The sequence below is a fragment of the Mandrillus leucophaeus genome, unplaced genomic scaffold (assembly GCF_000951045.1).
Source record: "Mandrillus leucophaeus isolate KB7577 unplaced genomic scaffold, Mleu.le_1.0 Scaffold1493, whole genome shotgun sequence".
NCBI classification, from domain to species: domain Eukaryota; kingdom Metazoa; phylum Chordata; class Mammalia; order Primates; family Cercopithecidae; genus Mandrillus; species Mandrillus leucophaeus.
The window spans coordinates 219,517-230,510 of NW_012101469.1; the positions used below are offsets into that span (position 1 = coordinate 219,517).

Sequence of the window (10,994 nt, forward strand, 5' to 3'; positions counted from 1 at the left end):
GGAGGGATGGCATTGGGAGTTATACCTGATGTAAATGACGAGTTGATGGGTGCAGCACACCAACATGGCACAAGTATACATTTGTAACAAACCTGCGCGTTGTGCACATGTGCCCTAGAACTTAAAGTATAATTTAAAAAAAAAATACAACTTTGGTTAAAAAAAAAAAATATATATATATATATACTCAGTGGTTGTTTCTACTCATTCAGTGGCCGGAGCAGTGGCAGCTGCAGACCAGTTCTCCGTGGTAGGCTATGTTATGGTCTTTGGTAGGGAACTGCTGCCTAGGCACAGAAGGCATCTGCATGCCTTCAAACCAGAGTGCAACCGTAGGTTAAGGAGCAGTAAACTCAGCAGCTGGAGGAGTCCTTTCACCCTGAAATTCCTCCTTAGTTACAGCTTTCTCAGAAACAGACTGCCCTTCCTTTTTAGTGTCTTTGCAACAGTAGAAATCAGACATGACCTCCCATGGATGTTCACAGGAGATGGTGCCACACATGCACAGAACTTCCAGGCCAGCACCCACCACATCAGACCCATTCAATGAGTTCCCTAGTTGTTGCATGGATGGCAATGTCCAAACAGTGCAGAGGAGAATCTGTGTTACACAGAGCAATGGTAGGTATGCTAATGTAACATGCCTCTGTCGGGGGCTGGTGGTCAGTCCTGGGATCAGTAACCACCAGAAGCCATGGTTCCCAGAAGGCTGCCTGGATCTGGATAGTAAAGGTTCCAGGAATAGAGCCACCAGCAATAAGAGTGGCTCCATCGGCAGCAGCAAACTTCGCCAAAGCCCACTGGCCAGTATTCCCTGAGGACATGACACTGACATCTGTTGTTAATGGCAACAATGGCACAAGTTGCCAGCAGAAGCTTCTCCCAGGTCTTCTTCAGATTTATGGTATAGATGCCATCACTTTTCTTTTTGGAAAGGTACTGTTGCATTTGAAAGTCAGGCTGGTGCCATCTAAGTGAGTTTCTGCTGCAAGGAATTTGAGGACATCCTCCATTTGCAGGATGTTTAGGGCTCTGGACATTGTGAAAGTTTCCCTTTAATTACAGTGGGAATCCAGAACAATACAGTATGGGCCTCTCTCTGGGTAGCAAGGAAAGCTACTATTATCTTCTGAAGCAGAATATCATAGCTGTTTTAGGTCTATTTTAAAGAATGCATAAACTTAAACTTGGGAACTCAGGCATTAGAGATTAATTACGCTTGCTGGGCACAGTGGCTCACACCTGTAATCCTAGCACTTCAGGAGGCAGAGGTGGGTCGATTGCTTGAACTTAGGAATCTGGACCAGACTGAGCAACATGTGAAAACCCCACCTCTACTAAAAATACAAACAATTAGCTGGGTGTACTGGCGGGCAGCTGTGGTCCCAACTACTCTGGAGGCAGAGGTGGGAGGATCCCGAGAGAGAGAGAGAGAGAGAGAAAGAGAGAGAGAAGAAATTAATCATGTTTTCCAGGAGTCTCCTGAGAGAATATTTCAATCATGTCTACAGACTAATTTTTAAATTAAAATTTAATATAAAATTTGTATTGTGCTGAATTCTGAGAATACTTCCTTAATATTTCAGAAGTGAAATACTTCATTGAAACCTTACCGAACCCTATCTCTTCCAATGGCTTTACTCTGATCTATCTTGTGCCCATTCATCCTTTCACATACCATTCAGTATAAATCTACTACATGCCAGGTCTTGTACAAGGCAGCAGTCAGGGCTACTACACAGTTAAGGAATGATCCTCACCTTCAAGACATCTATACTCTGATGAGAAAGACAGACAATTTAACAGATAAATATAATACACCATCTGAAGTTCTAATAGTAACTTTGTTCAGAGAGTTCTGGGATCACAGAGAAATAAAAGGATTAAACGTTGACTATATACTAGAGAAAATGAAGTCCAGAAAAGTTCAGAGAGAAGATGGTTGTGAGCTAGTTATATTCCCTCCATCCCTGTCTCCCCACCTCCAACCTGCCATTAAGCCTCTCTCCCATCATTCTATCCCTTCCCCTTTTAAATGATACCATGTGATTGTTAAGGAGCTTTCCCACAGTAAATTTCTCTACTGCGTGATCACATTTATTTTAAATAGGAGTTGGGGAATACTATGCTTCCTAATAGTCGAAGTTATAATCAGGTTATTAATTACTTCAGAAGGAGAAATTACATTTCTACCTACCCTAAACTTTAAGATCTGCCCTAATATCTTCTGCTTTTTCTGTAATAAGATATATTTTGAAGATCACTCTTCTGATTAAGTGTTATTCCCTTGGCTAGGTTCCAGGTTCAACGGGATTTAGGAACACATTAACATACCATCAACCAATTATTTCATGGCATCAAAAAATCTCACATTTGCAAAGACCTTTGCTATTGACATATCCTTTTCACCAAGACACTCATTTTATTCTCAAAAAAATTCCGTCTCACACCTGTAATCCCAGCACTTTGAGAGGCCGAGGCAGGCGGATCACAAGGTCAGGAGATCAAGACCATACTGGCTAACATGGTGAAACCCTGTCTCTACTAAAAATACAAAAATTTAGCTGGGCATGGTGGCGGGAGCCTGCAGTCCCAGCAACTCGGGAAGCTGAGGCAGAAGAAAGGCGTGAACCCGGGAGGCGGAGCTTGCAGTGAGCCGAGATTGCGCCACTGCACTCCAGCCTGGGGGACAGAGCGAGAATCCTTTTCAAAAAAAAATGGAAAAAATAAAAATCCCTAAGTTTGTTTGGGCATATGTTTTTATTCCCCTTTTAGAGATGAGAAAGCTAAGATTCTCCAAGTACAGTAGCAGAGACTGGACTAGACTCTGTGACTGTTTTCTTTCTCCTCATGATGTCTTTCATGCACATGCCCAAATTAAATTAGTTCCAGGAGTCATCATTACAACAGAAGGAGGGTTTAAAAACTAGTCAGTAATTTTGAATATCTACAGGAAGTAATAGTCCTAGCACTCAAAGTATTAGAACTGCTTATTTTTTCTTAAACATGTATCTTATATACATGCTAATATTTAACCTATGCTTGTAATTATTTAGTGATCATAGCAAGTAAATTATTACTTTTGATTTTAATTGAAAAAAATCTTGTTGAATAGCAATATGATTTTTCAGCTCAATAAAGGCTGAAATATCTAGCCTCAGGCTTCTCTGTGTGTATATGTGTGTGTGGGTGTGTGTGGCAGGTTGGGGATGCTCTGAGATTACCAAATATAATAATAATTATAATAGTAATTATAGTTATAATGAATATTATAATAGTGAGTTAGAAAATTATTTTCTCCTAATAAATCAATGAATGAAAAGAAAGTCTATGTGAATATGAACTATGTGTTAAGTTGTTAGACTACAGTGACAGCTGAAGAAGAATTTACATAACACTATTATCAAAAGCCATTTTCTTCCACAGAAAGTTGTGTAGAGGTCTACCAAGTCTCACCAAGAACAGCAGTTTCTAAAGATAAACTTTAGACAACAACCCAGAGTCCCAAATGATTAGGGGACATTTGATAAAGACCAGAAAAAAATGAAATAAATGATAATCTTTGCCATAAATCATGAAAGCTGGCAAAAAGAAGAACAGCCATGTAGAGAGGCCCTATACCTTAAAGAAACTATTGACAATAACTTTTTCATCTCTAATCTTCCACCCAAGGATTTATACTCAGGCAAGTCTGAGATGTCATCTGGGAAGTTCTGGCTAGCTGCCACTGAAGACTTCTCTCAGGACGAAATGACTATGATGAATTCTCTTCAATCTAAGGTGGGCCTTGTCACTTCATTTTATCTCCCTGCTGCAGACGAATATGTAAAATCAGAAAATGACCTAATGGTTTAAAGGTCTTAATTCTGCATTATCATCATTAGCTAAATAGAAATCAGAAAGTTATTTGTCAAGCATAGAAACTGCATTAGTCAGCTTTTGTTGTAATAACAACTCAAAGGCTAAGGGGCATACAACCACCAATATTTTTTCCTTGCTTAGAGGTCTCAGGTTGGCTGTCACTCTACTCAGCTCTACATCATTCTAGGACCCAGATAAAAGAGTAGACTCTGTCTGGGACTTGTTTTCTTTATGGCAGAGGACAAAGATGGAAGAGTTCATGCTAACCTATGGACTCACATTTAAAACATCTGCTCAGAACTGGTGCTATATCACATTAATTGCTATGCTATTGACCCAACCAAGTCACAAGCCCAAGTCAACCAATGGATGGGAGAAATACCTTTGCCTTCAGGGCCCAAATCCACATGTATTTATAAGGGACGAAACACACATTTTTATATGTCTCTTATGGAGCAGAGGAAGCATTGCTGGGAACTGTGCTTATTATTGATTAATTGCCTTCTAGCTCCAAGTTCATTATTTTTGCCCTTCACTGTGAAAGTGGATCTGGGCCCTTTAATTTCCCTTTGTCAGTAGGCACTATGTTAAAACTTGCCAGTAGAGGGCAATGGAAAGACATTGTAGAGTACGTCATCATCCTTCCTGGCTCCAGTGTGCTTTTCTAGACAGGTTCCTGATGTAGCTTCTCTTGTTCCTGACTCCCCTAACGCAGATGACTTCTCCAGTCTGGCTCTTGGAGCCTGTGTAGCCTTTTCAATGTCTGGCTCCCATAGTTCAGACATCTTCTCCAGCAACTGGTTTTCTCAATGTGTCCAACTTTCCCAGCACCTAGCCTTCGAAATGCAAGCCCTTTCTCCAGCATTATTCGCTGGCAGTGTGGTGGCTTCTAGGGTTTACAGCTAGGTTGCTACTTTGCGCGTAGCTTCTTCAATCCCATCTTCTACAACGCGGCAGTTTCTCTGGTGCCAGGCTCTTGCAGCACATGTAGTTTCTTTAACAACTGACTTGTGCAGTCACCGGTGGCCAGCAGCATCCAATGACCAGCAACTGCCCCTGACTCTCCCCTTGGGCAAAAGACAACTTACCTTGAACAGTTTTCTCCCACACCCTAGACTGTAGATTGCTGGCAAGTTCCAGAAGCCAGAATTCCAAGTTCTGCTGGTGTGGCAACACAGTGACCTCTCTGCCATTCAGTTAACCGTGGTTGCACTCTTTCCAACTAGGTCTGGATCTCAGCCCTGGGGGAGTCTCTTCTTTCGGTGAAATGCAATCAGTTCACCCCTAGAAGGTAGTAGTTGAAATCCCGTATTTTTTAGCATTCTCTTTATTTCTTATAGGCCAATTCCCTATTACTCCAACCTCCTGTTATAGTTAATTCTTTATGTTAAACTTCCCATGTTCAAATTACTGTGCAGTTTCTTACTCTCCTGATTGGACCCAGACTGATACAGGAACTATAATATAAGCTATCACAGAGATCTAACAAATGGAATCAAAGAGATGAAACTTGCGGTTTAATGGGATAAATTAGCCTAACATATTCATTTGCACATAGGACAGGGATTCTCAAAGTCTGTTGGTTAAGGCTTCATCTTTCCTGGGCATTCTTGGATGGGTTTTTCTCTTTGTGCATCTCTGTATCTGACCACACTTGATTGCCAGGATTTTTCTTAAGCTCTATGAATAGCATCAGATTATAGTCAGGCTCTTTAAGCCTCTCTGAGAACAGAATTAATTCTCCTTATTTTTCTCGACTTGATTTTGTGTTGAATTTTAAAGGACATCTAATTTTCTTTCTTTCTCCAAATTCTTGAGCTTAGCCTACTGGCTCCCTCACTTAGGCCAGTATCACATACACATTAGAAAAGACCTATGAAGTACAACATTTTAAAAAGCACCAATCCCTTAAAACTATAATTGCTACCTCTCAGTTCTGATAAGCTTAATAATCTATAACTATGAACTTAATTATCAGAGTATGTGTGAAGTATATACAGAAACACAAGGATAAAATTTGTATAAGCACTTCTGTTAAATAAAAACATATCATACAAAATCATATAAATTTTTATAATTTAAAATTTATTTTCTGAGAACCAGCACAGCAAATGCAAACCATTTTATTGGGCAAAAAAGAACCTAACTTGCACTTTATTGTTCATTTATTTATTTATTTATTTTTGAGACGGAATTTCACTCTTGTTACCCAGGCTGGAGTGCAATTGTGTGATCTCGGCTCACTGCAACCTCTGCCTGCTGGTTCAAACGATTCTCCTGCCTCAGCCTCCCGAGTAGCTGGGATTACAGGCACCCACCACCATGCCCAGCTAACTTTTATTTATTTATTTTTTTTTTGTATTTTTAGTAGAGATAAGGTTTCATCATGTTGGTCAGACTGGCCTCGAACTCCCGATCAGGTGATCCACCCACCTCGGCCTCCAAAGTGTTGGGATTATAGGTGTGAGTCACTGCACCCAGCCTGTAACTAGCACTTTAAATTAATATGTGAATGTATTTTTTGTAGAAGTGTTGGAGACTGAAGCTATTCCTCTCAATCAAAAAATGAGGAAATCAAAGAATTATTTGAGAAAACACATGTTTTATTTTCTTGTCTAAAATCTGCTCTAAACTGACTGCTGATGTGGATAATTGATGACAATAAGCTCAACATGAATACACTGAATACAACGTAGGTGTCTAACACTGGGATACAACTGGGGAAATCTAAGAAATGTTTTTGAAAGAGACACAGAAACAAAGAAAGCCAAATGGAAAACAAGGTTACCTTAAAGCTGTGCCTAAAAAGCCAAGTAGAATCCACGGCTGCTGTAATGTGTGATAAAGGTTAATTGCTGCTTTTGCTTTGCTCTCTTCTAGCCTCTAATTTGATATAATCTCATATCTTACTAGATACCATAGGTTCTCTGTGTTAGCTATAAGGTTCAGAAAAGTAGTTTTTATGTGGTCATTATAACCTCTAAAAATCTTTTCCTGGCCTCTTGCACAGAATTCCAGCTTTTTAATTACACTTAAAATTGTAGATTTATGCTTGTGAATTATGGCATTTACAACCTGAAAGAGACTTTGAAGATGTTCCATTCCTAATGTCTCATTTTATAGATGAGTAAGTTAAGGCCCAGAGAAGGGAAGAGATATATTCTGGGTTATAGAGATGGCGGTGAATCTGAAATCACTAAGGTTTCATAATGCCTACATTAGTGATCTTCATAGTGCCTAAAGTCATGTGGACAAAAAGAGTGAATCTGGTTTGATAACAGAGAGTACTACTTGTAAAAACGAAGACTTGAATAGCTTTAACTGAAGGATAAAGGCTGGCCAGGGGGCTGTCTTCATGCTGTGTGTTATGCTGAGAATGTGTGGCTCCTCGAGATCCCTATTTTTACCTAATTTAGGAACTATTACCCATATATGGCATATTCATCCTGACAAAAACAGAAGCATCTAACTAACACTCGGAGATTCTGAGTGTGTCTCTGTGTATCTTTTAAGCAAATTTTTTCTTTCTTTCTTTCTTTTTTTTTTTTTTTTTGAGGCGGAGTCTCGCTCTGTCGCACAGGCTGGAGTGCAGTGGCCGGATCTCAGCTCACTGCAAGCTCCGTCTCCCGGGTTTAGGCCATTCTCCTGCCTCAGCCTCCCGAGTAGCTGGGACTACAGGTGCCCGCCACCTCGCCTGGCTAGTTTTTTGTATTTTTTTAGTAGAGACGGGGTTTCACCGTGTTAGCCAGGATGGTCTCGATCTCCTGACCTCGTGATCCGCCCGTCTCGGCCTCCCAAAGTGCTGGGATTACAGGCTTGAGCCACCGCGCCCGGCCTCTTTCTTTTTTTTAAAGCAAACATTCTTTTCTGTTTGCTTGCTTCCTTATTTGTATATAAAGAAACTTATTTTTAAAATAAGAGAAGTTGTTGCTCACTTCTCTTTGCAAACCATCTGGCAACTTCATTTTCCAATGACATCCAACAAAAGGGAAACAGTAAATACAGTAACAGGAGAAAAAGTAAAGACAGGTCATCTCATCAATGAAAGAACTTATTTACAACCAGATTTGAGCAGTGCTAAATATTATGCTCCAAAAGCATAATTAATAATAATATTGAGGGGAAGTTTCCATCTTTATACTTACTTCTCATTAATTTGAAATTGACATAACTTTTGATTTAATGGGAAATAGAAACAAGCATAAAAAGGAAGTGTAGGTTCATAATGAAGATAATAAGCAGGCTCTGCCAGATGGCACCATCAAAACTTATGGCAGGGCACACACAGAAATCAAGTACTAATTTTCAAACAAAAAGGGATGAATAAATATGTCTTCATCATTTTTATATAATCATTTTTCTATAATGTTAGAAAATTTCGTATAGATACATCTGGTTGGAATGTGATATTTCTGTTTAGCGCTTTTAAAGAGGCACTTATTCTATCACACTGCATTTGCCATTTTTGCTATCGATAATTGATTTATTATTATTCATCATCTTACTTAAAGAGACTTTGATATGTCTCCTTTCCCTTGGGTCCATTGTGTCATCAGAATTAATTGATTCTTCCCTCTTTATACAACTTATGGATATTAATAGCTAGGCAATTTCACTGGACCATAAATGGTATCCCTGCCATTTCTATGTCTTTTTGTCTTTCTGAAACATCGTATGAATCATGCCCAGAACAACTTTCAGAAATCAAATTACCACCCTATCATTCCTCTACTCAGATATCCTCCATCAGAAACCACATTCCTATCCACTTACCTATGGGATTTACCTACTGAGTTGAAGCTATCCTCTGTCTAGCCCTAGTAAGTCATCCACTAGTTCCCTGAATATACTCTCTACCCTATCCAATAAATTTTCTATTTCCAGAATATACAATTAGGCCATTTCTCAAAATGCTCTCTACTAAATACGAAATCCTTGAGTTTTAAACATTTTACTTTTCAAAGATTTCCAAACACGTTTGAAAAACATGTTTGGAACCTGGAACCCTGTGTTAAACAAAGTGAAACGGTTCCCCTTTTGCCTGATTTGTTTTAAGAGAGCTTTAGCATGTAGTGCTCTCCATGATCAAATAAAATTATTCTTTTTCATGAAGGCAATTGCTGGATACAGTGTGTTTATATGCATACACATATTAATGTATTAAAATCTTTCTATGTATCTAAATTAAAAGCTTCAGAACAATTAAAGGTATGGTTACCATGTAATCTAGCAATTCAACTCTTAGGTATACACCCAAGAAAAATAAAACTTATCTACACACAAAACTTGCACGTGAATGTTTACAGTAGCATTAGCCGTAATAGCCAAAAGGTGGAGACAACCCAAATGTCCATCAACTGACAAATGGATAAACAGAAAGTGGTATGTCTATACAATGAAATATTATTTGTCCACAAAAAGGAATGAAGTACTGATACAACATGGATGAACCTTAAAAACATTATGCTAAGTGAAAGAAGCCAGTCACAAAACATTGCATATTATAAAATTCCATTTATATAAAAGTTCAAAATAGATTCAAAATAGAGAAATCTATAGAGACAAAGAGTGAATTTGTGGTTGCTTAGGGCTATGGGAGTGATGGGAGTGGAGGGAAGTGATCCTAAAATGTATAGGGATTCTTTTTGACATGATAAAAATTTTCTAAAATCTACTGTAGTAATGATTGCATGTATTTGTGAATATATTGAAAATTTTGAATTTTACAATTTAAATGGATGCAATGTATGGGCTGTGAATTTTATCTCAACAAACCGGTTGCTTAAAATTTCAGAATTGCAGGCACCACATGTGTATCCCTTCTCTAAGGCTGTATTATAATTAGCAAATGCTTAATAATTATCTGACACTTTGCAAGAATGAGCTGACAAAAGCCCTTTTACCCAGAATGGCCGCTGGATCAGCATCATTGCAGATTCCAGGAGCCTGCTAGAAATGCAGATTCTCAGGTTGATCCCACACCTGCTGAATCAGAATCTGCATTTTAACAAGATCTAAGGTGATTCATATGCACATTAAGGACTGAACTGTAGTATCTTCTAATTGTTGAGTACACTAAACTTTTACACAGTTATTTTGCTTTCTCATGTTTTAGAGGTTTTTTTTTATAGGGATTAAATCAATTCACTTTTAATAAAGACAGCATCTAATGAATTATAATTAACCTAATTTTCCTAGCTGTAGTTTTAATTTGTTTTCCAAAGCTCAGTCAGGCCACCAAAATGTGATGATTATTTAAAATAAAATAAGTGATATAAAAGTAAATAGATCGAGTGATTTAAATACAGAAAAATAAATATAAAATAAATATATTTAAAAATATATATATGTTATATAGTTATACAGAAAATTTAATTACAAAACATTTGAATGCAGAAAAATAAATATAGATATAAATATATTTTAAAATAAATACAAAAATAAATAGATCAAAGATTTCAATACAGAAGCTTCCAGTTCACTTGTTCAAAGTTATACAACAGATGATTTTAAATCAACTTATTTTCTCACCAGTGAAAAGCAATTTATAAACAATTTTTTTCTTACTCTTGTCTACATTTTTTGATGGATTACCACAGGGGTCATCTTAGTTATGCTAAAAAATTATTAAATATACATGAAGCAGAGAAAAGACATTTTGTTTGCACATCTCATCTGGATGGTTTATGCTATTGCTGAGACTGCTATAAGATTTGAAGTGTCCCACTTCAGTAAGCTTGTCAGAACTAGAGAACTTGGTAACTTAGAAACATGTGTTTGATACAGCATAAAGTATATAATGCATTCCTTTACATGATTATTCTTGTCTCTCCTCTCTCCTGCCCTTCTCCCAGACCTCTCACGCCCACACAGATCGAGAAACCTAGGGCATCTTAGTTCTGCTCTTCTCCCAACCCTGAAATGGGAGCCACTAGGACCCAGTGCCAGTCTGAGACCAAGCAAAGCTAACACCTGTTCCCTTCTTATGTGTGTTCCCAGCCAGCAATGACCTCCTACAGTATGCAGTGCCCTTCAGGGGGTCTATTACTTGAGTGTTTTCAAATGGTTTTATACAACATCAACTGCCTTTCTCATTCTGCGAGATAGACTTAAAAAATCATGTTTGAATGACA

General features: G+C 38.2%; 1 pseudogene; it reads right to left on the minus strand.

Moving 5' to 3' along the window:
- LOC105535667 overlaps positions 1-1,040 on the minus strand; it is a 6,982-nt pseudogene extending 5,942 nt beyond the window's left edge.
- Positions 1,041-10,994: the final 9,954 nt, after the last annotated feature.